This window comes from Carcharhinus amblyrhynchos, unplaced genomic scaffold (assembly GCF_965287045.1).
Source record: "Carcharhinus amblyrhynchos unplaced genomic scaffold, sCarAmb.v2.hapA chromosome_284, whole genome shotgun sequence".
Lineage (NCBI taxonomy): Eukaryota > Metazoa > Chordata > Chondrichthyes > Carcharhiniformes > Carcharhinidae > Carcharhinus > Carcharhinus amblyrhynchos.
The window spans coordinates 50,001-75,018 of record NW_027650024.1 but is presented as its reverse complement, the minus strand read 5'-3'; the positions used below and the strand labels follow the sequence as shown (position 1 = coordinate 75,018).

The 25,018-nt window shown below is 52.8% G+C and overlaps 1 protein-coding gene across 2 annotated transcripts in view; it reads right to left on the bottom strand.

The window, feature by feature from the left end:
* LOC145339005 (zinc finger and BTB domain-containing protein 7B-like) overlaps window positions 1–25,018 on the bottom strand; it is a 68,297-nt gene that overhangs the window by 11,725 nt on the left and 31,554 nt on the right. The window contains exon 1 of one of the 2 annotated variants that reach the window (XM_080183431.1): window positions 23,320–23,497. The exons of the other annotated variant lie outside the window; for it this stretch is intronic. The gene's annotated coding sequence lies outside the window, so the exon portion shown is untranslated. Of the gene's footprint in view, window positions 1–23,319; window positions 23,498–25,018 lie in introns of those variants that run through there. 2 annotated transcript variants of the gene reach the window in all.

Below are 25,018 nucleotides of genomic sequence, written 5' to 3'. Positions count from 1 at the left end.
ATTTGGAAAGTCGAGTGTTGACATACAGTTTATAAAATGATACGGAGAGAGGGGAACATACACAGTCCTTGTTCTGAGCTGGTTTAAGTCTGTTTATCGAATTCGAATGTCGGATTTGTGCCACCTTGGCCACTCCTGGTGCTGTGTGGGTGCAGCACTGTCAGCCATGCCGTCTTCCAGAGGAGGTGCGAAGCTGGGGCCTTGGTCTGCCCTCTGAAGTGGCGGGGTGGTGAACAGGGGAAGAGAATCCCAAGGTTCCTATTCTCCCTCCCCACTTGGCAGAGTAATTGTTTTGGGAATCTGGTGTCAGGCTGGCGAACAACGTGAATGTGGTGGGGGGGGGGGGGCTGGGGAGAGAGGGAAATGTGCAGACTCCGCACGCAGACAGTGACCCGAAGCTGGGAATCGGACCCAGGTCCCTGGCTGCTGCGAGGCGGCAGTGCTGACTGCCGTAACTAGATCACTGGCTGGTCTAGGTGCCAGCTCAGTGCTGGTCTCCTGGGGGGCCAAGGAGGGAGGAGCCCCTGGCAAACTGGGAAATTTAAACACAGCTTCCCCCGGACCTCAGTTTGGCACCGTGTCACCTAAACAGCACACAGCGAACAAAGAGAAAGTGAAATGTCAAAAAGCAAACAAAGGGCTTTGAGACTGAAAAACACAGACAAGAAACTAATCCAGAAAGCCACAAGGAAAGAGTAACATCTCAGTACTGATCAGTCTGACTGCAATTTCTGCTGAGGTTGAAATCAGTAGCTGGGTTTTTGCAGCCAGAACTACTTCATACACTCTCTCTCTCACTTACAATTCCTTCTCAATTTTCCAATACGTGTGACAATAATTAATCAAATCTATGTACTCTATGAATGGTATGCCTTGTCTGTATAGTGCGCAAGAAACAATACTTTTCACCACATCCCACAACACGCGACAATAATAAATCTATCTACTCTATGAACGGTATGCTTTGCCTGTATAGCGCGCAAGAAACAATACTTTTCACTATATCCCAATACGTGACGATAATAAATCAAATCTATGTACTCTGTGAATGGTATGCTTTGTCCGTATGGCACGCAAGAAACAAAATACTTTTCACTGTATCCCAATACATGTGACAATAATAAATCAAATCTATGTACTCTATGAATGGTATGCTTTGTCCGTATAGCATGCAAGAAACAAAATACTTTTCACTATATCCCAATACATGTGACAATAATAAATCAAATCTATGTACTCCATGAACAGTATGCTTTGTCTGTATAGCACGCAAGAAACAATACTTTTCACTGTATCCCAATACATGTGACAACAATAAATCAAATTTCTTTTTTTATTCATTTGTGGTACATGGGCGTCGCTGGCTGGGTCCAGCATTTATTGCCCATCCCTGGTTGTCCTTGGAGGGGCAGTTGAGAGTCGACCCCATTGCTGTCTGTGGCTCTGGAGTCACATGTAGGCCAGACCGGGGTAAGGACGGCAGATTTCCTTCCCTAAAGGGAACCAGATGGGTTTTTCTGACAATGGGTCATCAGTAGTTTCTTAACTTCAGATTTTTTTTTATTGAATTCAAATTCCACCGTCTGCCGTGGCGGGATTCGAACCCGGTTCCCCCAGAACATTAGCTGAGTTTCTGGATTAATAGCCTAACCATAATACCACGAAGTAAGTTTTTTTTTGAAAACAAGTATATTTATTAGTCACAAGTTGGCTTACATTAAACGCTGCAATGAAATTAGTTTGAAAATCCCCTAGTTACCACACTCGCGCGTTTGTGCGGGTAGATGCTGAGAGACTGTTTCCGTTGTGGGAGAGTCTTGGGCCAGAGGGACATAATCTCAGAGTAAGGGGGTCGCCCATTGAAGACAGGAATAAGGAGGAGTTTCTTCTCTCGGGGGGGGGGATGAATCTGTGGAATTCTTTGCCACAGAGGGCTGTGGAGGCTGAGTCATTAAGTATATTCGAGGCTGAGACAGACAGATTTTTAATCTGTAAGGGAATCGAGGGGTTAAGGCAGCAAAAGTGGGAATTTCTTAAGTTTGTTTATCAGTGTCGCAAGTCAGCTTACATTAATACTGCAATGAAAACCCCCCAGTCGCCACACTCTGGCACCTGTTCATGTACACTGAGGGAGAACTTAGCACAGAACCAGCGCGTCTTGGGACTGTGGGAGGAAACTAGAGTACCCAAAGGAAACCCACAGGGGAGAACAGGGCGGAGGGGCTGCACAGTGGGTTAGCATTGCTGCCTCACAGCACCAAGAACCCCTGGTTCGATTCCCGGCTTGGGTCACTGTCTGTGCGGAGTCTGCACGTTCTCCCCGTGTCTGTGTGGGTCTCCTCCAGGTGCTCCGGTTTCCTCCCACAGTCCAAAGATGGTTAGGTGGATTGGCCATGCTAAATTGCCTCTTAGCGTCCAAAGATACGCAGGTTAGGTGGATCGGCCATGCTAAATTGTCCCTTAGTATCCAAAGATATGCTGGTCAGGTGGATTGGTCATGCTAAATTGCCCCATAGTGTCCAAAGATGTGTAGGTTAGGGTGGATTGGCCATGCTAAATTGCCCCTTAGTGTCCAAAGATGTGTAGGTTAGGGTGGATTGGCCATGCTAAATTGCCCCTTAGTGTCCAAAGATGTGTAGGTTAGGGTGGATTGGCCATGCTAAATTGCCCCTTAGTGTCCAAAGATGTGTAGGTTAGGGTGGATTGGCCATGCTAAATTGCCCCTTAGTGTCCAAAGATGTGTAGGTTAGGGTGGATTGGCCATGCTAAATTGCCCCTTAGTGTCCAAAGATGTGCAGGTTAGGTGGATTGGTCATGCTAAATTGCCCCATAGTGTCCAAAGTTGTGCAGGTTGGGTGGATTGGCCATGCTAAATTGTCCCTTACTGTCCAAAGATGCGCTGGTTAGGTGAATTAGCCATGCTAAATTCTCCCTCGCCCAGAGTGTGGCGACTAGGGGATTTTCACAGTAACTTCATTGCAGTGTTAATGTAAGACTATCTGTAACCAATAAATAAACTTAACATAACTCTGCACAGACAGTGAGCCAAGCCGGGAATCGAACCCGGGTCCCTGCCGCTGTGAGGCAGCAGCGCTAACCACCGTGCCACCCGTACGAGGCCACTGCCTTCCCTGTGCTACATCGGTGGCCACACTTGGAAAAGGAGCTGGGCGCAGGGTGTTTCGGGGTGGCAAAGCGACGGAGGAGGCTGGCACTCTGCGGAGTCCCACGCCGATTGCGGCGATTAACTGCGACTCCCGAGGGCAATCGAAACCCTGGCCTGCCTGCGCGGACACCGCTCCTGGAGATGGGCCCAACCAGACTCCAGAACTCAAAACCTGTTCTTTGATGGGAGGAAGGGGGTGGGGGGTGCGTTCCTCGCAATGTGTACTTAAGAAGAACATCTTTAATAACAGCCTGCGACGTTCACAGTCTGCACAAGGGGGGGAACGCCAAAACAGGGGAAAGGGCGGGGAGAAATTAAAGGCAGAAGATTGAAAATGAAAACTTTGAGTTTGACTTTAACTTTTTTTTAGAAAAAAACAAACCTTCAACAAGGCCGAGGGGAGGGGTTCATTTCGCCGTTCTCCCTCCCTGGCCACGATGGGACGGGTGAAAAGGGAGGCTGGGATCGCGCCTCAGCAGCTGGCTGCCCGTACAGCAGGTTCTGCATCGACCGTGGCAGATAATTTGGGGTGGGGGGGTGCTTTCCCACGACGACGCAAAGGCCGTTCTCACAGCGGACAGGGCTACGGGACCAAGTGCTGGAAAACGGAATTAGGATGCTCGAAGGGTGGTCCAGGCACGACGGGCACCTTTCTGTGCTGTAATGGCTCTCATAGAATCCCTGCAGCGCAGAGGGAGGCCATTCGGCCCATCGAGCCTGCACCGACCACAGTCCCACCCAGGCCCTGTATCCGTAACCCCGCACATTTACCCTGCTAATCCCCGACACTAAGGGGCAATTTAGCATGGCCAATCCACCCTAACCTGCACATCTTTAGACACTAAGGGACAATTTAGCATGGCCAATCCACCCTAACCTGCACATCTTTGGACACTAAGGGGCAATTTAGCATGGCCAATCCACCCTAACCTGCACATCTTTGGACACTAAAGGGGCAATTTAGCACGGCCAATCCACCCTAACCTGCACATCTTTAGACACTAAGGGACAATTTAGCATGGCCAATCCACCCTAACCTGCACATCTTTGGACACTAAGGGGCAATTTAGCATGGCCAATCCCCCTAACCTACACAACAGCCCTACAGTAAAAGCTCCATCTCTGGATGGTCTGGAACCACCAACCTACGGTTAACAGCCAAACACAATGATCAACTGCGCCACTGAGCCTCTCGAGTACAAATTGCCCTTTCTTTTCAGGTTTATTTATTAGTGTCACAAGTCGGCTTACATTAACACTTCAATGAAGTTACTGTGAAATTCCCTTAGTCGCCACCCTCTGTTCGGGTACGCTTAGGGAGAATTTAGCACAGCCGATCCACCCTAACCAGCACGGCTTTCGGAGGAAACCCACGCAGACATGGGGAGAGCATGCAGTCTCTGCAGGGGCTGGAGGAGGTTACAGAGTTAGGGAGGGAGTGTAGGGGCTGGAGGAGGTTACAGAAATAGGGAGTGGATGTAGGGGCTGGAGGAGGTTACCGAGACAGGTGCAGGGGCTGGAGAAGGTTACAGTGATCGGGAGGGGGTGCAGGGGCTGGAGTAGGTTACAGAGATAGGGAGGGGGGTGTAGGGGCTGGAGGAGGTCACAGAGATAGGGAAGGGGTATAGGGCTAGAGGAGATTACAGAGATAGGGAGGGGGGGTAGGGGCTAGAGGAGGTTAGAGATGGGGGTGTAGGGGCTGGAGGAGATTACAGAGATGGGGGGGCGGTAGGGGCTAGAGGAGGTTACAGAAATAGGGAAGGGGAGTAGGGGGGCTGGAGGAGGTTACAGAGATAGGTGATGGTGTAGGGGCTGGAGGAGATTACAGAGATAGGGGATGGTGTACAAGCTGGAGGAGGTTACAGAGATAGGGAGTGGGTGTAGGGCGGCTGGAGGGGTTTACAGAGATAGGGAGTGTGGTGCAGGGGCTGGAGGAGATTACAGAGATAGGGAGGGGGTAGGGGCTAGATTAGGTTACAGAGATAGGGAGGGGGGTACGGGCTGGAGGAAGTTACAGAGATAGGGAGGGAGTGTAGGGGCTGGAGGAGATTACAGAGATAGGGAGGGGGGTAGGGGCTAGATTAGGCTACAGAGATAGGGAGTGGGGTAGGGGCTGGAGGAAGTTACAGAGATAGGGAGGGAGTGCAGGGGCTGGAGGAGATTACAGAGATGGGGGGGGTAGGGGCTAGAGGAGGTTACAGAGATAGGGTGGGTGGTATAGGAGCTGGAGAAGGTTACAGAGCTAGGGACTGGCAAGGCCCTGGAGAGAGACCAGAGCGCAAGCACGAAGATGTTAAAATTGAGCTGCTGTCAGACAGGAAGCGCTGGGTAAATGAGACTTGGAGCGAGATAACCTCTGGGCGGCGGTGAGCACAGATCACTGCTAACGGGACCCATCTTCTTTCCAACGCAAGGGGAATCTGCGGAGGAGGAATTACTTTGCAGCGACAGACTGCTGGCGAGGGCTGCCCGGTACAGACCGCCACAACTTTGGGTCCCTTCAGGGGCACAGCCAGTGACAGAGATGAGCGCGGTGGGGGCCTAGCTGCGGGGAGCCAGGCCGGCTACCCGCTTCCTCATGTCCAACCATCTGTGCAGATAAACCGGTTAGCCAACATTCTTACTGCATTTAGTCTGGGCCGCACCATCCTTGCCAGCCCAACTGCTCAGCATAGCTCACCACCCACAAGAGAACACGCTCTTGGTTTGAGGTCCCTGGAACCCTACCCAATCCAATTCAAAGAACGGTCCAGCACAGGAGCAGGGCCTTCGGCCCCTCCAAGCCTGCCCCGATCACAATGCCTGCCTAAACTAAAACCGTACGCGCTTACAGAGTCCGTACACTTCCATTCCCATCCTGTTCGTGTATTTGTCATGTATATATTTAAGACGCGGGTTGATGGGTTTTTGATAGGCAAGGGGATTAAGGGTTATGGGGAGAGGGCGGGAAAGTGGAACTGAGCCACGACAGATCAGCCATGATCTTATTGAATGGCGGGGCAGGCTCGAGGGGCTAGATGGCCTACTCCTGCTCCTATTTCTTATGTTCTTGTCTGGTTGCCCCTTAAGTGTTGCTTGCTCCCACCCGGGCAGACATTCACCATCCTCTGCATTTAAAAAAATAACTTGCCTCGCACATCTCCACAAGACATAGGAGCAGAATTAGGCCACTCAGCCCATCGAGTCTGCTCCATTCAATCATGGCTGATATTTTTCTCATCCCTCCATTCTCCTGCCTTTTCCCCATAACCCTTATTAATCAGGAACCTATCTATCTCTGTCTTAAAGACACTCAGTGACCCGGCCTCCTCTGCGGCAAAGAGTTCCACAGATTCCCCACTCTCTGGCTGAAGAAATTCCTCCTCATCTCTGTTTTAAAGGATCGTCCCTTTAGCCTGAGGTTGTGCCCTCTCTGGTTCTAGTTTTCCCTACTAGTGGAAACATCCTTAAATTTAGTATTTGACTCTTCTACCTAGGGAAGAGCATCTTGACTATCCACTTTGGCATGTCAACTGTGACTCTCGCCAACTTTTACAGATGCCCCATAGAAAGCATTCTTTCTCGTTGTATCACAGCTTGGTCTGGGCTCCTGCTCTGCTCAAGACCACAAGGAACTACAAAAGGATCATGAATGTAGCCCCAATCCATCACACAAACCAGCCTCCCATCCACTGACTCCGTCTACACTTCCCGCTGCCGTGGGAAAAAGCAGCCAGAATAATCAAGGACCCCCCCACCACACACCCCAGACATTCTCTCTTCCACCTTCTTCCGTCGGGAAAAAGATTCAAAAGTCTGAGGTCCCATACCGACCGACTCGAGAACAGCTTCTTCCCTGCTGCTGTCAGACTTTCGAATGGACTGACTTTTCGTTAAGTTTCTCTACACCCTAGCTATGACTGTAACACTACATTCTGCACCCTCTCCTTTCCTTCTCTGTGAACGGTATGCTTTGCACGCAGGAAACAATACTTTTCACTGTGTCCCAATACATGTGACAATAATAAATCAAATCTATGTACTCTATGAATGGTATGCTTTGTCTGTATAGCGCGCAAGAAACAATACTTTTCACTGTATGTTAACACATCTGACAATAAATCAAATCTAATTAAATCACTCTGTCCACGCCCCTCTTAATCCGGTAAATCTCTATGAATTCGCCCCCTCATTCTTCGTCATTCCACTGAGAACAAACTGAGTTTATTCAACTTCCCCTTGTGGCTAACGCCCTCCAGGCCTCACTCTCTGCTGCCTCTCCTCTCTCTCTGTCTCCCACCCCCCCTCTCTGTCACCCAACCCCACCTCTCTCTGTCCCCATGTCTCTCTCTCTCTGTCCCCCCCCCCGCCCTCCCCATCCCTCACTCTGTCCCCCTCTCTGTCATCCACGCTCCTCTTTCTCTCTCTGCTGTCCCTCTATCTCTGTCCTCACCCTCTCTCTCTCTGTCGCCCCTCTGTCTCTGTTCCCCCCCCACCACCCCGGTCACCCCATCTTTCTCTCTCTGTTCCTCCCTGTCCCCTCTCCCTCTCTCATCTCTCTGCCCCCCCACTCTCTCTCTCCATTCCCCTCCACTCTCTCTCTCTCTCTCTGTACCCCACCCCCCGTCCCCCGCTCTCTCTCTCTCATTCTGTTCCCCCTCCCCTCTCTCTGTCTCCCCCATCTCTCTCTCTCTGTCTCCCCCCCATCTCTCTCTCTCTCCCCCCCATCTCTCTCACTCTGTCTGTCTCCCTCCCCATCTCTCTCTGTCTCCCTCCCCATCTCTCTCTCTCTGTCACCCTCCCCATCTCTCTCTGTCTCCCTCCCCATCTCTCCCTGTCTCACTCCCCATCTCTCCCTGTCTCACTCCCCATCTCTCTCTCTCTGTCTCCCTCCCCCCCATCTCTCTCTCTCTCCCTCCCCATCTCTCTCTCTCTCTCTCCCTCCCCATCTCTCTCTCTCTCTCTCCCTCCCCATCTCTCTCTCTCTCTCTCCCTCCCCATCTCTCTCTCTCTCTCTCTCCCTCCCCATCTCTCTCTCTCTCCCTCCCCATCTCTCTCTCTCCCTCCCCATCTCTCTCTCTCTCTCCCTCCCCATCTCTCTCTCTCTCTCTCTCCCTCCCCATCTCTCTCTCTCTCTCTCTCCCTCCCCATCTCTCTCTCTCTCTCTCTCCCCATCTCTCTCTCTCTCTCTCCCTCCCCATCTCTCTCTCTCTCTCTCCCTCCCCATCTCTCTCTCTCTCCCTCCCCATCTCTCTCTCTCTCTCTCCATCTCCCTCCCCATCTCCCTCTCTCTCTATCTCCCTCCCCATCTCTCTCTCTCTCTATCTCCCTCCCCATCTCTCTCTCTATCTCCCTCCCCATCTCTCTCTCTCTCTCCCTCCCCATCTCTCTCTCTCTCTCTCTCTCTCCCTCCCCATCTCTCTCTCTCTCTCTCCCTCCCCATCTCTCTCTCTCTCTCTCCCTCCCCATCTCTCTCTCTCTCTCTCCCTCCCCATCTCTCTCTCTCTCTATCTCCCTCCCCATCTCCCTCTCTCTCTATCTCCCTCCCCATCTCTCTCTCTATCTCCCTCCCCATCTCCCTCTCTCTCTCCCTCCCCATCTCTCTCTCTCTCTCTATCTCCCTCCCCATCTCTCTCTCTCTCTATCTCCCTCCCCATCTCTCTCTCTCTCTCTCCCTCCCCATCTCTCTCTCTCTCTCTCCCTCCCCATCTCTCTCTCTCTCTATCTCCCTCCCCATCTCCCTCTCTCTCTATCTCCCTCCCCATCTCTCTCTCTATCTCCCTCCCCATCTCCCTCTCTCTCTCCCTCCCCATCTCTCTCTCTCTCTATCTCCCTCCCCATCTCCCTCTCTCTCTATCTCCCTCCCCATCTCTCTCTCTATCTCCCTCCCCATCTCCCTCTCTCTCTCCCTCCCCATCTCTCTCTCTCTCTCTATCTCCCTCCCCATCTCTCTCTCTGTCTACCCCCCCCATCTCTCTCTCTGTCTACCGCCCCCACCTCTCTGTCTACCCCCCCATCTCTCTGTCTCCCCCCTCCATCTCTCTCCCCCACCCCTCTCTCTCTGGTGAGCCTCTTCAAATGAGGGCGAGGAGAGCAGCCACGGGGAATTCTCACTTATTTAAAAACCGCGTCCCCGTGTGCCACCGCCGCCAATTCAATGAAGTCGCCCCTGGCCACCGGCGACCCGTTTTAGGCGTCGATAGTTTTAGAGCTCGTTGTGCGAAGGGCTGCATGAAGGCGGCACTGCTGACTTGAGCAAGCTCGTCCGCGCTGCCAAGTCAGCTTGATAATACCTGCCCGCCACACCCTCCCCACAAACTTCAGAAGATGCCCCGCATCTCTACTCCCCCCGCCCCGCTCCTTCCTCCACCCTGTAATCCACTCTAATGCCAGCCGAAACTTCACAACCTGAAAAGCCAGAGCTTAGGGATTAGCAAGAGCTGGCACACAACACCGGCGCGACACGTCTCCCCACCCCCCACCACCCTGCCCACCTCCCCGTGCCACCCCACCCTCTTCCACACTCACAATAAAGCATCAAAACCTGTTTGGCAATGTGGAGTCATGTGGAGAGACAGAGAGAGAGCGAGAGAGAGAGAGAGAGGCAGGGCGAGAGAGAGCGCGCGAGAGACCGAGAGCGCGCGAGAGACCGAGAGCGCGCGAGAGACCGAGAGCGCGCGAGAGACCGAGAGCGCGCGAGAGACCGAGAGCGCGCGAGAGACCGAGAGCGCGCGAGAGACCGAGAGCGCGAGAGAGACCGAGAGCGCGAGAGAGACCGAGAGCGCGAGAGAGACCGAGAGCGCGAGAGAGACCGAGAGCGCGAGAGAGACCGAGAGCGCGAGAGAGACCGAGAGCGCGAGAGAGACCGAGAGCGCGAGAGAGACAGAGAGCGCGAGAGAGACAGAGAGCGCGAGAGAGACAGAGAGCGCGAGAGACAGAGTGTGTGGGAGAGTGCGTGAGAGTGTGTGTGAGGGAGGGCGTTAGTTTCTCGCACATTTGTCCAATTTTCCTAAACTTGAGCAATTAAAATTTCACTTTCCAATGAAAGGTTTACAAATTATTTTGAGTAGAGTGAGGTGTGTCCGGTTATTGGCTCTGGGGAGGCAAGAAAAACTGATAAAGATCGATGAATTCTTCTTATCCAATAAAGCAGTTTCACTCGGCTCGCTGTGTGTGCCTTTCAGACAGGGCAGCCTGACACCAGGAAGCTGTAATCGAACCTCCACGTCACCCCAACCCCAGATTCGCTCGCCCCTTTGTTCCCATTGCCCCAGCTTCCTCTCCTGCAGCAGGCCTGGCTGTCTTTTGTAAGTCAGCACTGTCCTCATTCCTCTGAATGCCTCCTCCTGCACACGCGCCCATCTCCCTGCCACATCCTCATTCTGCTGAAACGGGAACTATCCTTCTACCCATCTCCTCAGGGCTTAACTGCACAGTCCCCTTCTGCCCTGCCGACTTTTAAAAACCAAAGCCCTTCACGGCTGCTTGCTGATTTCCCTCGCCTTCTCCTGCTCACGCGCGGGCACACATACGACAAACACACACACACACTTCAACATTGCAGCGTTCTGTTAATTTCGGTTTTTAAACAAAATATATGCAAAACGCACAGTCTAGCAGGGGCAGGCACAGTGGCACAGAGGGTTGGCACTGCTGCCTCACAGCGCCAGGGACCAGGGTTCGATTCCCAGAATCCTACACTGCAGGAGGAGCCCATTCGGCCCATCGAGTCTGCACTGACCACAGCCCCCCCAGGCCCTTTCCCCATAACCCCATGCATTTACCCTAGCTAGTCCCCCTTGACACTAAGGGGCGATTCAGCATGGCCAATCCAACTAACCCGCACATCTTTGGGCTGTGGGAAGAAACTGGAGCACCCGGAGGAAACCCACACAGACACGGGAAGAACGTGCAGACTCCACACAGACAGTGACCCGAGCCAGGAATTGAACCCGGGCCCCTGGCGCTGTGAGGCAGCAGTGTTAACCACTGTGCCGCCTGCTTAGAGTCTGCAGGTTCTCCCTTGTCTGCGTGGGTGGCACGGTAGCACAGTGGGCTAGCGCTGCTGCTTCTCAACTCCAGGGGCCCGGGTTCGATTCCCGGCTCGGGTCACTGTCTGTGTGGAGTCTGCATGTTCTCCCCGTGTCTGTGTGGGTTCCCTCCGGGCGCTCCGGTTTCCACCCACAGCCTGAAAGACGTGCTGGGTAAGCGCTAAATTCTCCCTCAGTGTAACCCCAACAGGCGCCGGAGTGTGATGGCTAGGGGGATTTTCACAGTAACTTCACTGCGGTGTTAGTCTAAGCCGACTGACAACACGAATAAACTAAACTGTAAAACAATAAATCTTGGCTTCCGGTGACTACTCTGTCCCACCCACTCGCTCACACTGACAGCACTGCTGTGGCGCATTGTGAGATCCGTCCACACAAAGATGGCCATTCAGCCCATTTAACCTCTGCTTTGCCCACCTGGCGACCCAGGGCGCTTGACAGCCTCACCAAATCCGCCCTGCACCTCTACCCAAACGGGCCCTGGTGCGACCTGGCCACCTAGGGCCTCGGGCTGTTAAAGAACAAAGAACAACACAGCACGGGGAAACAGGCCCTTCGGCCCAACGAGCCTGGGCCGCCATTTTAACGTTGTGCTGTGTTGGGAAACGTGACGGCGCTTTCACTCTGCCAAAGTGAGCCGCGGATAGGGTGAGGGGGCACCCAGGTTATTACGAACAAACGTCTCCCCACCACCTCCATCAGCTGGGATCGCCCTCATTGATTAGAACACTGAGTTGGGACAGGGATCGAAACAGGGCAGGACTTGATCTAGATAGGCTGGGCGAATGGGCCAGGAAATGGCAAATGGAATTTAATGTTGGCAAGTGTGAGGTGGTCCACTTTGGTAGGAAGAATGGTAGGAAGGACTATTACTTACGTGGCGAAAAACTGCAGCAGGCGACGGTGCAGAGGGACCTCGGGGTCCTTGTGCATGAATCGCAAAAACCCAGCTTGCAGGTGCAGCAGGTGGTCAGGAAGGCAAATGGGATGCTGGCCTTCATAGCGAGGGGGATTGAATATAAAAGTAGGGAGGTCTTGCTGCAGCTGTATAGGGCACTGGTGAGGCCGCAGCTGGAGTACTGTGTGCAGTTTTGGGCGCCGCACCTGCGCAAGGATATTTTGGCCCTGGAGGGAGTGCAGAGGAGGTTTACTAGGCTGATACCGGAGTTGAGGGGATTGAGCTATGAGGAGAGGCTGAATAAACTAGGCTTGTACTCGTTAGAGTTTAGAAGAATGAGGGGAGATCTCATTGAGACGTATAAGATGATGAATGGGATGGATAGGATAGAGGTGGAGAGACTCTTCCCGCTCAAAAAAGACAGTAGGACTAGGGGGCACAGCCTCAAGATAAAGGGGAGGCGGTTTAGAACGGAGTTGAGGAGGAACTTCTTCACTCAAAGGGTGGTGAATCTCTGGAATTCTCTGCCCGTTGAAGTGGTGGAGGCTGCCTCGCTAAATATTTTTAAGAAGCGGGTTGATGGGTTTTTGATAAGAGAAGGGATTAAGGGTTATGGGGAGAGGGCGGGAAAGTGGAACTGAGCCACGACAGATCAGCCATGATCTTATTGAATGGCGGGGCAGGCTCGAAGGGCTAGATGGCCTACTCCTGCTCCTATTTCTTATGTTCTTACTCAATTAACGGTAGGGCGTTGGAGGAGAATTAGAGGACAAAGAGATCTAGGGGTACAGGTTCATAGCTCCTTGAAAGTGGGGTCACAGGTGGACAGAGTGGTGAAGGCGGCATTCGGCATGCTTGGTTTCATCGGTCAGAACACTGAATGCAGGAGTTGGGACGTCTTGTTGAAGTTGTACAAGACATTGGTTAGGCCACACTTTGGAATACGGTGTACAGTTCTGGTCACCCTATTATAGAAAGGATATTATTAAACTAGAAAGAGCGCAGACAGGATTTACAAGGATGCTACCGGGACTTGATGGTTTAAGAACAAAGAACAACACAGCGCAGGAAACAGGTCCTTCGGCCCAACAAGCCCGCGCCGCCATTTTAACATTGTGAGTGTTTGAGCTATAAGGAGAGATTGGATAGACCTGGGCTTTTTTCTCTGGGCCGTAGGAGGCTGAGGGATGATAGAAGGCTATAAAATAATTTCCTGTCTATGTCTGTGCGTTCTCCCCATGTCTGCGTAGGTTTTCTCTGGGTGCTCCTGTTTCCTCCCACAGCCCAAAGGTGTGCACGTTGGGTGGACTGGCTGTGCTAAATTGCCCCTTCGTGTCAGGAGGACTAGCTAAAGTTTATTTATTTATTAGTCACAAGTAAGGCTTACATTAACACTGCAATGAAGTTACTGTGAAATTCCCCTAGTTGCCACAGTCTGGCGCCTGTTCGGGTCAATGCACCCTAACCAGCACGTCTTTCAGACTGTGGGAGGAAACTGGAGCACCCGGAGGAAACCCATGCAGACATGGGGGCGGGGGGGGTGGCCAGAATGTGCAGATTCTGCACAGACAGTGACCCAAGCCAGGAATCGAACCTGGTTTGCTGGCGCTGTGAGGCAGCATTGCTAACCCACTGTGCTGCCCAAAATTTAGGATAAATACGTGGGGTTATGGGGATAGGGTCTGGGTGGGATTGTGGTCGGTGCAGATTCGATGGGCCTCCTTCTGCGCTGTAGGGATTCTCTGGAAATAATGAGGGGCACAGATCAGCTAGATAGTCAACACCTTTTCCCAAAGGTAGGGGAGTCTAAAACTAGAGGGCACAGGTTTAAGGTGAGAGGGGAGAGATATGAAAGGGTCCAGAGAGGTAATTTTTTTCGCACAGAGGGTGGTGAGTGTCTGGAATGAGCTGCCAGAGGCAGTAGTAGAGGCAGGCACAATTTTGTCTTTTAAAAAGCATTTAGACAGTTACATGGGTATGGTGGATATAAAGGGCAAACACAGGCAAGTGGTACTAGCTCTGTATTAAAAAAACACAAGGGCAGCATGGACAAGTTGGGCCGAAGGACCTGTTTCCACGCTGTAAACCTCTATGACTCATTACCCACCTCCTCCAGAGTCCCGAGGGTCCCCTCGTGTTGTACTGAGAGGAGCTGTGCACAGCGGCATATGGTGTGCGCACACACACACAAACGGGGAGAGAGAGAGAGAGAGAGAGAGGGAGGATGCACACAATTTGGAATTGCCTTAGGAGCTTACAAAACAAGGGATACAAACACAAACAAGTGCCTCGTACCTCGGGCAGACTCTGTGCCCTGTGAGAGTGCCATTTCACTAAGAAATTTTAGACCATAAGACAATAAGACACAGAGCAGAATTAGGCCACTCGGCCCATCGAGTCTGCACCGCCATTCAATCATATTTTTCTCATTCCCATTCTCCTGCCTTTTCCTCATAACCCCTGATCCCCTTAGTAATCAAGAACCTATCTATCTGTGTCTTAAAGACACTCAATGACCCGGCCTCCTCTGTGGCAAAGAGTTCCACAGATTCACCACTCTCTGGCTGAAGAAATTCCTCCTCATCTCTGTTTTAAAGGATCGTTCCTTTAGCCTGAGGTTGTGTCCTCTGGTTCCAGTTTTTCCTACTGGTGGAATTTTCTACGCAAAGTTCCTACCTTTGCGGGATTAGCACTGCTTTTAATTTCTTCAAAAAGATCCAGGAAACTAAGAATGATATTCTACTTAAAAAATCACTTTGGTGAATTTTGTTTCCATGTCTATTCACACACAGGCACGTAGAGACAGACAGGGGCATAGAGAGGCACAGAGAGAGAGACAGACAGACCGACACGCACACAGACAGACCGACACGCACACTGAGACACGTACACTCACAGACACGTACACTCACAGACACGTACACTCACAGACACGTACACTCACAGACACACACACGTGTGTGTGTACCTATATATATGTGTGTACATATATATAATATATATACAAAATATATATATATCTTTGTATGACTCTAATCTAACCAGGAACTAATGACAGCAATCAAACCACATCTGAGTTTTTATTTGGAACTCTTCCCCCTCCCCACGCTAGGTTTATGGAATCTCGTATTCCATCGCTTGGCAGGCAAAGTGCAAAGATAACTTCCTGTTACAGGCTGATAAGCGATCGCACGATGATTTCAATGGCAAGGCAGGGATTAATTGAGCCTTCCCAAGTGGCGGAGATGCTTTTGAGGGGGGGATGCGACTCCATCTGTGAGGGACCCCTTCCTTCCCCCTCGCCAACCTTGAACCAAAAAACAAAACACGGGTTGGCTTGATCTCGGCGCCACCATGGTGCCGTTGCGTTGTCACGCCAACAGCGCGTTCTCTCTCTCTCTCTCTCTGGATCGTAGATCAAACAACACCGAGGTTTCGAATTTCACTTTCGTGCCAACTTCAACACTGAGACGACCGGTCGGACTATCTGATAATGCAGCACCGCTCTTAACCTGCTCTTGCTGGCAGGTGGAAAACAAAGTCACGGCACCGCAGAAACACAGGAGCAGGAGGAGGCCCATTCGGCCCTTCGAACCTGCCCCGCCATTCAGTCTGAGCACGGCTGGCCGTCCAACTCAGGGGAGGCAATGGCCTAGTGGTAGTACATAGAACATTACAGCGCAGTACAGGCCCTTCGGCCCTCGATGTTGCACCGACCAGTGGAACCAATCTAGTGACCCTCTAAACTAAACTATTTCAATGTTATCCGTATGCCTATCCACTGACCATTCGAACGCCCTCAAAGTTGGCAAGTCCACAACTGCTGCAGGCAGGGCATTCCACGCCCTTACTACCCTCTGAGTAAAGAACCTACCTCTGACATCCACCCTATAATTACCACCCCTTAATTTAAAGCTATGTCCCCTCGTGTTAGCCATCACCATCCGAGGAAAAAGGCTCTCACCGTCCACCCTATCTGACCCTCTGATCATCTTGTATGCCTCAATTAGGTCACCTCTCAACCTTCTTATCTCAACCTCTCCATCTTATCGTTAGACTATTAATCCAGAAACTCCAGCTAACGTTCTGGGGTTCGAATCCCCGCCACGGCACACGGTGGAATTTGAATTCAATAAAAAAAATCTGGAATTAAGAATCTATCGATGACCCATTGTGGGAAAAACCCCATCTGGTTCCCTTTAGGGAAGGAAATCTGATGTCCTTACTACGGTCTGGCCTACATAAATACTGGGTGGCACAGCGGGTTAGCACTGCTGCCTCACAGCGACAGGGACCCGGGTTCGATTCCTGACTTGGGTCACTGACTATGTGGAGTTCGCACATTCTCCCCGTGTCTGCGTGGGGTTCCTCCAGGTGCTCCGGTTTCCTCCCACAGTCCAAAGATGTGCGGGTTAGGTGGATTGGCCATGCTAAATTGCCCCTTAGTGACCAAAGATGTGCGGGTTAGGTGGACTGACCACGCTAAATTGCCCCTTAGTGTCCAAAGATGTGCAGGTTAGGTGGATTGGCTGTGCTAAATTGTCCCTTAGTGTCCAATGATGTGTAGATTAGGTGGATTGGCCGTGCTAAATTGTCCCTTAGTGTCCAAAGACGTGTAGGTTAGGTGGATTGGACATGCTAAATTGTCCCTTAGTGTCCAATGATGTGTAGATTAGGTGGATTGGCGGTGCTAAATTACCACTTACATCAGGAGGATTAGCAGGGTAAATGTGTGGGGTTACGGGAATAGGGCCTGGTGGGATTGTGCATGGTACAGACTCTGATGGGCCAAAGGGCCTCCTGCTATCCTGTAAGGATTCTATGATAGATGTGACTCCAGAGCCACAGCAATGTTATTGACTCTTAACTGCCCCTCCAAGGACAACTAGGGATGGGCAATAAATGCTGGGTCCAGCCAACGACACCCATGTCCCAGGAATGAATTAAAGCCTGGTTTTACCCTCCCCCCCAACCATTTCCCGCGATCCCCTTTGCCCCAACAGCTGTATCTAATTGCTTCTTGAAAACACACAATGTTTTGGCCTCAACAGCTTTCTGTAGCTGCGAATTCCACACATTCACCACCCTCCGGGTGGAGAAATGTCTCCTCACCTCAGTCCCAAACGGTTTACCCCCACTCCTCAGACTGTGATCCCCCCCCCCCCCCCCCCCGGTTCTGGACTCCCCCACCATCGGGGATATCCTCCCTGCATCTACCCTGTCTGAGGGGGTGCTGCAAGGCGGCACTGTGGATTAGCACTGCTGCCTCACAGCGCCAGGGACCTGGGTTCGATTCCCGGCTCGGCTCACTGAACAAAGAAAATTACAGCACACCCTTAAGCCCTCCAAGCCTGCACCGACCATGCTGCTCTGACTGAACTAAAACCCCCTACACTTCTGGGGACCAAACCTCTCTATTCCCATCCTATTCATGTATTTGACCAGATGCCCCTTAAAACTCACTACCATATCTGCTTCCACTACCTCCCCTGGCAGTGAGCTCCAGACACCCACCCACCCTCTGTGTAAAAAACTTACATCGTACATCTCCTTTAAACCTTGCTCCTCGCACCTAAAACCTACAACCCTTAGTAACTGACTCTTCCACCCTGGGGGAAAAAGCTCCTGACTATCCACTCTGTCACCCCCATCCCGGCGTCTGCTTGGGTTTCCTCCGGGTGCTCCAGTTTCCTCCCACACTCCGAAGATGTGCAGGTCAGGTGGATTGGCCATGCTAAATTGCCCTTTAGTGTCCAAAGATGTGTAGGTTAGGGTGGATTGGCCGTGCTAAATTGCCCTTTAGTGTCCAAAGATGTGTAGGTTAGGGTGGATTGGCCGTGCTAAATTGCCCCAAGATATGCGGATTAGGTGGATTGGCCATGCTAAATTGCCCCTTCGTGTCCCAAGATGTGCGGATTAGGTGGATTGGCCATGCTAAATTGCCCTTTAGTGTCCAAAGATGTGTAGGTTAGGGTGGATTGGCCATGCTAAATTGCCCCTTAGTGTCCAAAGATACGTGGGTTAGGTGGATTGGCCACGCTAAATTGTCCCTTAGTGTCCAAAGATGTGCTGGTTAGGTGGATTGGCCATGCTAAATTGACCTTAGTGTCCAAAGATGCGTGGGTTAGGTGGATTGGCCATGCTAAATTGCCCCTTACTCTCAGGGGGACTAGCTAGTAAATGCATGGGGTTATGGGGATAGGGCCTGGGTAGGACTGTAGTCGGCGCAGACACGATGGGCCGAATGGCCTCCTTCTGCACTGTAAGGATTCTGTGATTCTATAAATATCTCGGTATGTGCAACAATAATTAGTCAAATCAAATGAAAAGAGGAAGGTTTGTATTTTATAAAGTCACGATAGAAAGGGAACAAAGTCGGGGTGTTGGACTTGTGTTTATGAAGTACAATAGGCAATTTCCTTACTCATCCAAGGCACTGCCACGTTGTGGGCGCAAACAACCCAGCAATTTTGCGCGCTCGGATAGCTGGATCTTTCGATCTGCTTTCACACCCCCTGTCAGCGCACGACCGAGAGCCCCACTTCCGTTCTCCAAGCTCGCTTGATAAAAGTTTATTTTGCTTATGAGTCACAAGTTAGGCTGATGTTGACTAGCCCCCTACTGCGAGGACGGGTTGCTTCCCCGCCCACTCAGTTCCAAGCCATGGGTGTCAGAAACATGCCGTAATGCACGGTGGACAGAGAGGCAGGCCGGGAGCTCTCCTGGTCCCTGACACGGAGGGAACTCATCGGAGGGATTTTGGCTCAAGGCGCCTTGGGCGGCCGAAGAGGGTCGGGGGGGGGGGCACACTGTATTTTGGGTCGCTACTCGTGAGCTCGGTTCCTCGGCTAGAGGTCAGCAGCTGCAGCTTTCAACGTTACGCCTCTCGACTGAAGCAGGGGTGGGGTGGGGTGGGGACCAGTCAGGAGGGAATCTGAGTTATAGACGCAGGAGCAGGCCACTGGGTGACTTGGGCAGGACACTGGCACGGCAGTTAGCACGGCACCAGGGACCCGGGTTCGATGCCCGGTCAGTGTCTGTGCGGAGGCTGCACATTCTCCCACCCCCCCCATGTCCGCGTGGGTTTCCCCTGGGTGCTCCGGTTTCCTACCACAGTCCGAAAATGTGCGGGTTCGTTGGACTGGCCGTGCTAAACTGCCCCTTAGTGTCCAAAGATGTGCAGGTTAGGTGGATTAGCCATGCTAACTTGTCCCTTAGTGTCCAAAGATGTGCAGGTTAGGTGGATTGGCCATGCTAAATTGTCCCTTAGTGTCCAAAGATGTGCAGGTTAGGGTGGATTGGCCATGCTAAATTGTCCCTTAGTGTCCAAAGATGTGCAGGTTAGGGTGGATTGGCCATGCTAAATTGTCCCCTTAGTGTCGGAGATTAGAAGGGTAAATATATGAGGTTACAGGGACAGGGCCTGGGTGGGATTGTGGTCAGTGCAGGCTCGATGGGCTGAATGGCCTTTTTTCTGCACTGTAAGAGTTCCACGACTGATATGATCGTAGCACTTTCCTGTCTGCCCTTTTCTCTGTAACCCTCATCCCTGCCCCCCACTTGTTGATCAATAATCTTTGTAACTCAGCCTCAAATATACACAATAACCACCGCCCGCATCCGACTGCTCTCTGTGGGGGGGAAAAAAGATTCTACAGACTAACCACCCTCAGAGAAGAGATTTCCCCTCAACACTGACTTTAACAGGAGACCGGTTAGTGTGAAACTAGTTATAGATTCCCCCACTGTCCGCTCAGCACCTATCCTGTCAATTCACCCTCAGAATCTAACTAGCTTCAATATGATGGAACAAAATCCTCCTCTTATTCATCAATTCCCCGTAGGCCAGGTCAGTGCCCCCCTCCCTACCTCTGTAGCCTCCTCCAGCCCCTGTACCCCCCCTTCCCTATCTCTGTAACCTCCTCCAGCCCCTACACCCCCCTCCCTATCTCTGTAACCTCCTCCAGCCCCCTACACCCCCTCCTTATCTCTGTAACCCCCTCCAGCCCCAACATCCCCTTCCCTATCTCTGTAACCTCCTCCAGTCCTTACATCCCCTTCCCTATCTCTGTAACCTCCTCCAGTCCTTACACCCCTTCCCTATCTCTGTAACCTCCTCCAGCCTCTACACCCATCTCCTATCTCTGTAACCTCCTCCATCCCCTACACCCACCTCCCTATCTCTGTAACCTCTTCCAGCCCCCTACACCCCCCTCCCTATCTCTGTAACCTCTTCCAGCCCCCTACACCCCCTCCCAATCTCCATAATCCCCTCCAGCCTCTACACCCCCTCCCAATCTCCAATATCCCCTCCAGCCTCTACACCCCCTCCCTATCTCTGTAACCTCCTACACCCCCTCCCTATCTCTGTAACCTCCTCCGGCTCCCTACAACCCTTCGAGTTCTCTGCTCCTCCAATTCCGGCCTCTCGGAAATGCCCCGATTCCTATCGCTCCGCCATTGGCTTGCCGTGCCTTCAGCTGCCTGGGATACCCCGTTACGTAGCTGGGATCATTTTTTTTTTGTTACTTTGCTGTGTTCCTGTGAGTCGTCTTGCCAGGTTTTAACAGATTAAACGTGGAAACGTAGAAGATAGGAGCAGGAGGTGGCCATTTGGCCCCTCAAGCCTGCTCCGCCATTCATTACGATCGCGGCTGACTGTCCAACTCAGTGGACTAATCCTGCTTTCTCCCCATAACCTTTCATCCCGTTCGCTCCCAAGTGCTATGTCCAGCTGCCTCTTGAATACATTCAACGTTTTGGCATCAACTACTTCCTGTGGGAATGAATTCCACAGGCTCACCGGGTGAAGAAATGTCTCCTCACCTCCGTCCTGAATGGTCTACCCCCAATCCTCAGACTGTGACCCTCTTGGTTCTGGGCATCCCCCCCCCCATCACTGGGAATATCCTTCCCCGCATCTAGCCTGTCTAGTTCATGGTGCCATGGGGTTGTGGAGCACAGGGTTGGAGGTTGGGGTGGGGGAGGGATTCAGATCCAGGTTAAGTCTTTTTATTTTAAATTCCCACCCTTGCTTTGTGCGTAATACCCATTAGTTCAAACCACACGAGCAAGCGTAACCAACAAGTCAGGTTCTTGGCAGTAAACAACATTTAAATGCCCCTTCCCTCATATATGTATGTCTCAGTAAAACTGTAAAGATGTGGGGGGATTTGAGATATTCCAAAACTTCTCAGGGGACTGCAGTACCCCACCCTGATCCACACCAATCCTTAACCCACGAGCCAGCGCATACCTATGCAGGTTGGAGATGTTCAGACTGCCTCAAAACAAAGTTCACTGCGCATGTTGTTAAAGGGCCAGAGAGGCGAATGAAGTAGCTGTCTCATCATAGCAATGCACTTCTCTCAACATACAGGAGAGGCAGGACAACTCCCCAGTCGGGGAAAGGAGGAAGGCAGCTGACAGCCTGACTCCTAATAGACAGAGGCTGAGAGACACGGATGTGCACACACAGGTACGTGCAGGCAGGAAGGGGGAGGGGTGCAAAGACGGAGGGGCAGGGCTCGCACGCTCACATGCACGCACACGCGCGCGCACACATGCAGACACATTCGCAGACGCGCGCGCGCACGCACGCAGACACATTCGCAGACGCGCGCGCGCACTCACGCAGACACATTCGCAGACGCGCGCGCATGCACGCAGACACATTCGCAGACGCGCGCGCACGCACGCAGACACATTCGCAGGCGCGCGCGCACGCACGCAGACACATTCGCAGGCGCGCGCGCACGCACGCAGACACATTCGCAGGCGCGCGCGCACGCACGCAGACACATTCGCAGGCGCGCGCGCACGCAGACACATTCACAGACGCGCGCGCACGCAGACACATTCACAGGCACCTGCGCGCACACACGCAGACACATTCGCAGGCACACACGCGCTCGCTCGCAGACACTCGCACGCAGACACACACACACTCAGGCACGCAGACACACACACACTCGCACGCAGACACACACACACTCAGGCACGCAGACACACACACACTCAGGCACGCAGACACACACACACTCAGGCACGCAGACACACACACACTCAGGCACGCAGACACACACACACTCGCACGCAGACACACACACACTCAGGCACGCAGACACACACACACTCAGGCACGCAGACACACACACACTCAGGCACGCAGACACACACACACTCAGGCACGCAGACACACACACACTCGCACGCAGACACACACACACTCGCACGCAGACACACACACACACTCGTACGCAGACACACACACACACTCGTACGCAGACACACACACTCGTACGCAGACACACACTCGTACGCAGACACACACTCGTACGCAGACACACACTCGTACGCAGACACACACACTCGTACGCAGACACATACACACACTCGTACGCAGACACATACACACACTCGTACGCAGACACATACACACACTCGTATGCAGACACATACACACACTCGTACGCAGACACACACACAGTGGATAATGTCTGCTCGAGTTGAAGAATACAAGATTAGAGGACCAGTTTCTTTTCGAAGCAATGGCGATTTCCCGAACAATCCCACTGGCAGCGTGGTGCAGGGTCTCGGTTCGATTGGCCTAGACAGATTAGCTATAATCTCTGGCCGACATAAATGGCAACAGCCCCAACGCCCAGCAAACTAAACCCATGCAAGGTCTGGAGCCGGGCATTTTTAAAAGTTTTATTATTTCAGCCTTACGGGGCTCGACTGTTGTCCTTGGCAATTGCACTTGCAAAGGAAACAAACACACGGGTTTTCGAGAGTTGGCTTGGACGTGGAACTCTCTCTCTCACACACACACACACACACGCACACACACCGGCGTTTGTTCCGCAAGAAACAAAAAAAAAAATGGGTGCCGCCACATTTATTTGCCCTGGCGCGGGTTGGCACAGACCTGCCAACATTGCAAACAGGTTAACTGCGCGATGCGAACACAATGCCCTATGCACAGACAGACAGACAGACAGACACACACACCTTCCAAAATGGCTCTGCTAACCGCCCCCCCCCCCCCACCCCGCCACAACCCCGCCGCCTAATCCAGGGGGGCAGCCAGCCTCAGGTTCCCTCCTCGCTTCTTTTTGACACTTCTTTCGCCGGCCTGTCCCTTCCCCCACCCCTCGGTTTCTTTTTTAAAAAAAAAGACGCTGGGCTTGCGGGCGGCTGGAAGAATTGGCATCCTTTCTTACCTTCCTGTTCCAAGTCTGAGGAGGGGACTTCTTCAAATGACAAGCGATCTATCCCAGTGAAAAATACTTGTATTTTCCTCTCTCTCTCTCTCTCTCTCTCTCTCACACACACACACACACACACACATACGACTCTGTCCTGGCAATACTCTGAGTAATTTGACTAGACCAGCTCCCCACCTCTGAAACTATGACTGCTACACCCACGCCTTAGGGTTGTGTCCCATAAAGCTCAGGGAAGTGCTTTTAACTCTGGGCTCCCGGCGGGTAACCAGGGCAGCGTTTCCTCTGTTGGTTTTATACATACATATATATTAAAAAAAAAGATGACCTTGAAGATACATAGATATATATATATATATATGTTTCTTTTCTCACCCCTTTTTAATTTGGGTTGCTGTAGCTGGCTCGCAGCTCAGTTCCCCGCCTACTCAGTGACCTATTTATATCCAAACTTTTTAATCGGGGGGTTTGATTATGGTGAGGAAGTTGGAGCTGAAGTTGTGGACGCTGTTAATTGCAGAAGTCAAAAATCGACAGGACACGGGCCATGTGTCTGGTAACGGTGGGGGAAGGAGAGCGATTTAACCCACCCAGCCCCGGAGCAAGCAGGTCACAACAGGTCAAATCGCCCCGACTCTCTCAGACCGAGCCTTCGGAGTATCACAAGCCCAGGCAACGTCACGATGCTCGTACGCTGCCATTTCTTCCCACCCCACACCCACACGCTCCCTCCCTACATCCTCTCTTCGGCCTGTCTGAATCTGTCCACAATCCCCCGCCGCCACCGCCCCCGCCCACCCACCCTGCGTGCCATCATCACCTCTGGCTAGGTGAAATGCTGCTGGGCTCACCGCACCCCCACCGCCCCCCCCAGTCCACGCTATATCCGAGGGGTCAGAACGCTGAACTGCCGCAGCACCGACCGGTCAGGTGCAACGTGAACGCCCACCGGTTCACACACGGCTTGCGAAACGGAATCTCGGCGCGACACCACGCAGGGAAACCCGGAGTGGTGGGGGGGGGACAGCGCCCTGGGCGCCCCGGGGCGGGGGAACCGCGCTGCCCTCAGGTTTGGAAGCGGGGGGGCGGGAGACAGAGAGCGACGGCGGACGATTAGAAGTCAGCTGTGCGCGACCAGAGGGGAGCTGTATCGTCACAGCGCCCGTCACAACCTCGGGGACGCCTCCACCCCATCCCACCTCACCTAACCTCACCTCCCCTCCCCCGCTTCAACCCCCACCCCTCTCCTCCCCCATTCCCCTCCCCTCTCTAAAGCCCCATCCCATCCTCTCCTCCTTCCCGCTCCCCTCCCCTCTCTCTTCTCCCCCCCCTCCCATCTCACCCCATCACCCGCCCCACTCATCACCCCACTCTCCCGCACCCCGCCCCATACCTCGCTCTCCCCACGCCCCCTCCCCCTCTCTTCTATCTCTCCTCTGCCTCTCTGCACCCCTTCCTTCCCCTCTCCCTCCCACCCCATCTCTGCCCACCTCCTCCCCATCCCCTCCAATCTCCCTCCCTGCCCCCTCTGCCTATCCCCCTCCCTGCCCCCTCCTCCTCTCCCCCTCCCTGCCCCCTCCCCCCCTCCTCCCTTCCCTGCCCCCTCCTCCTCTCCCCCTTCCCCGACCCCTCCTCCTCTCCCCCTTCCCCGACCTCTCCTCCTCCCCATCACCACCTCCTCTCCCCCTTCCCCGCC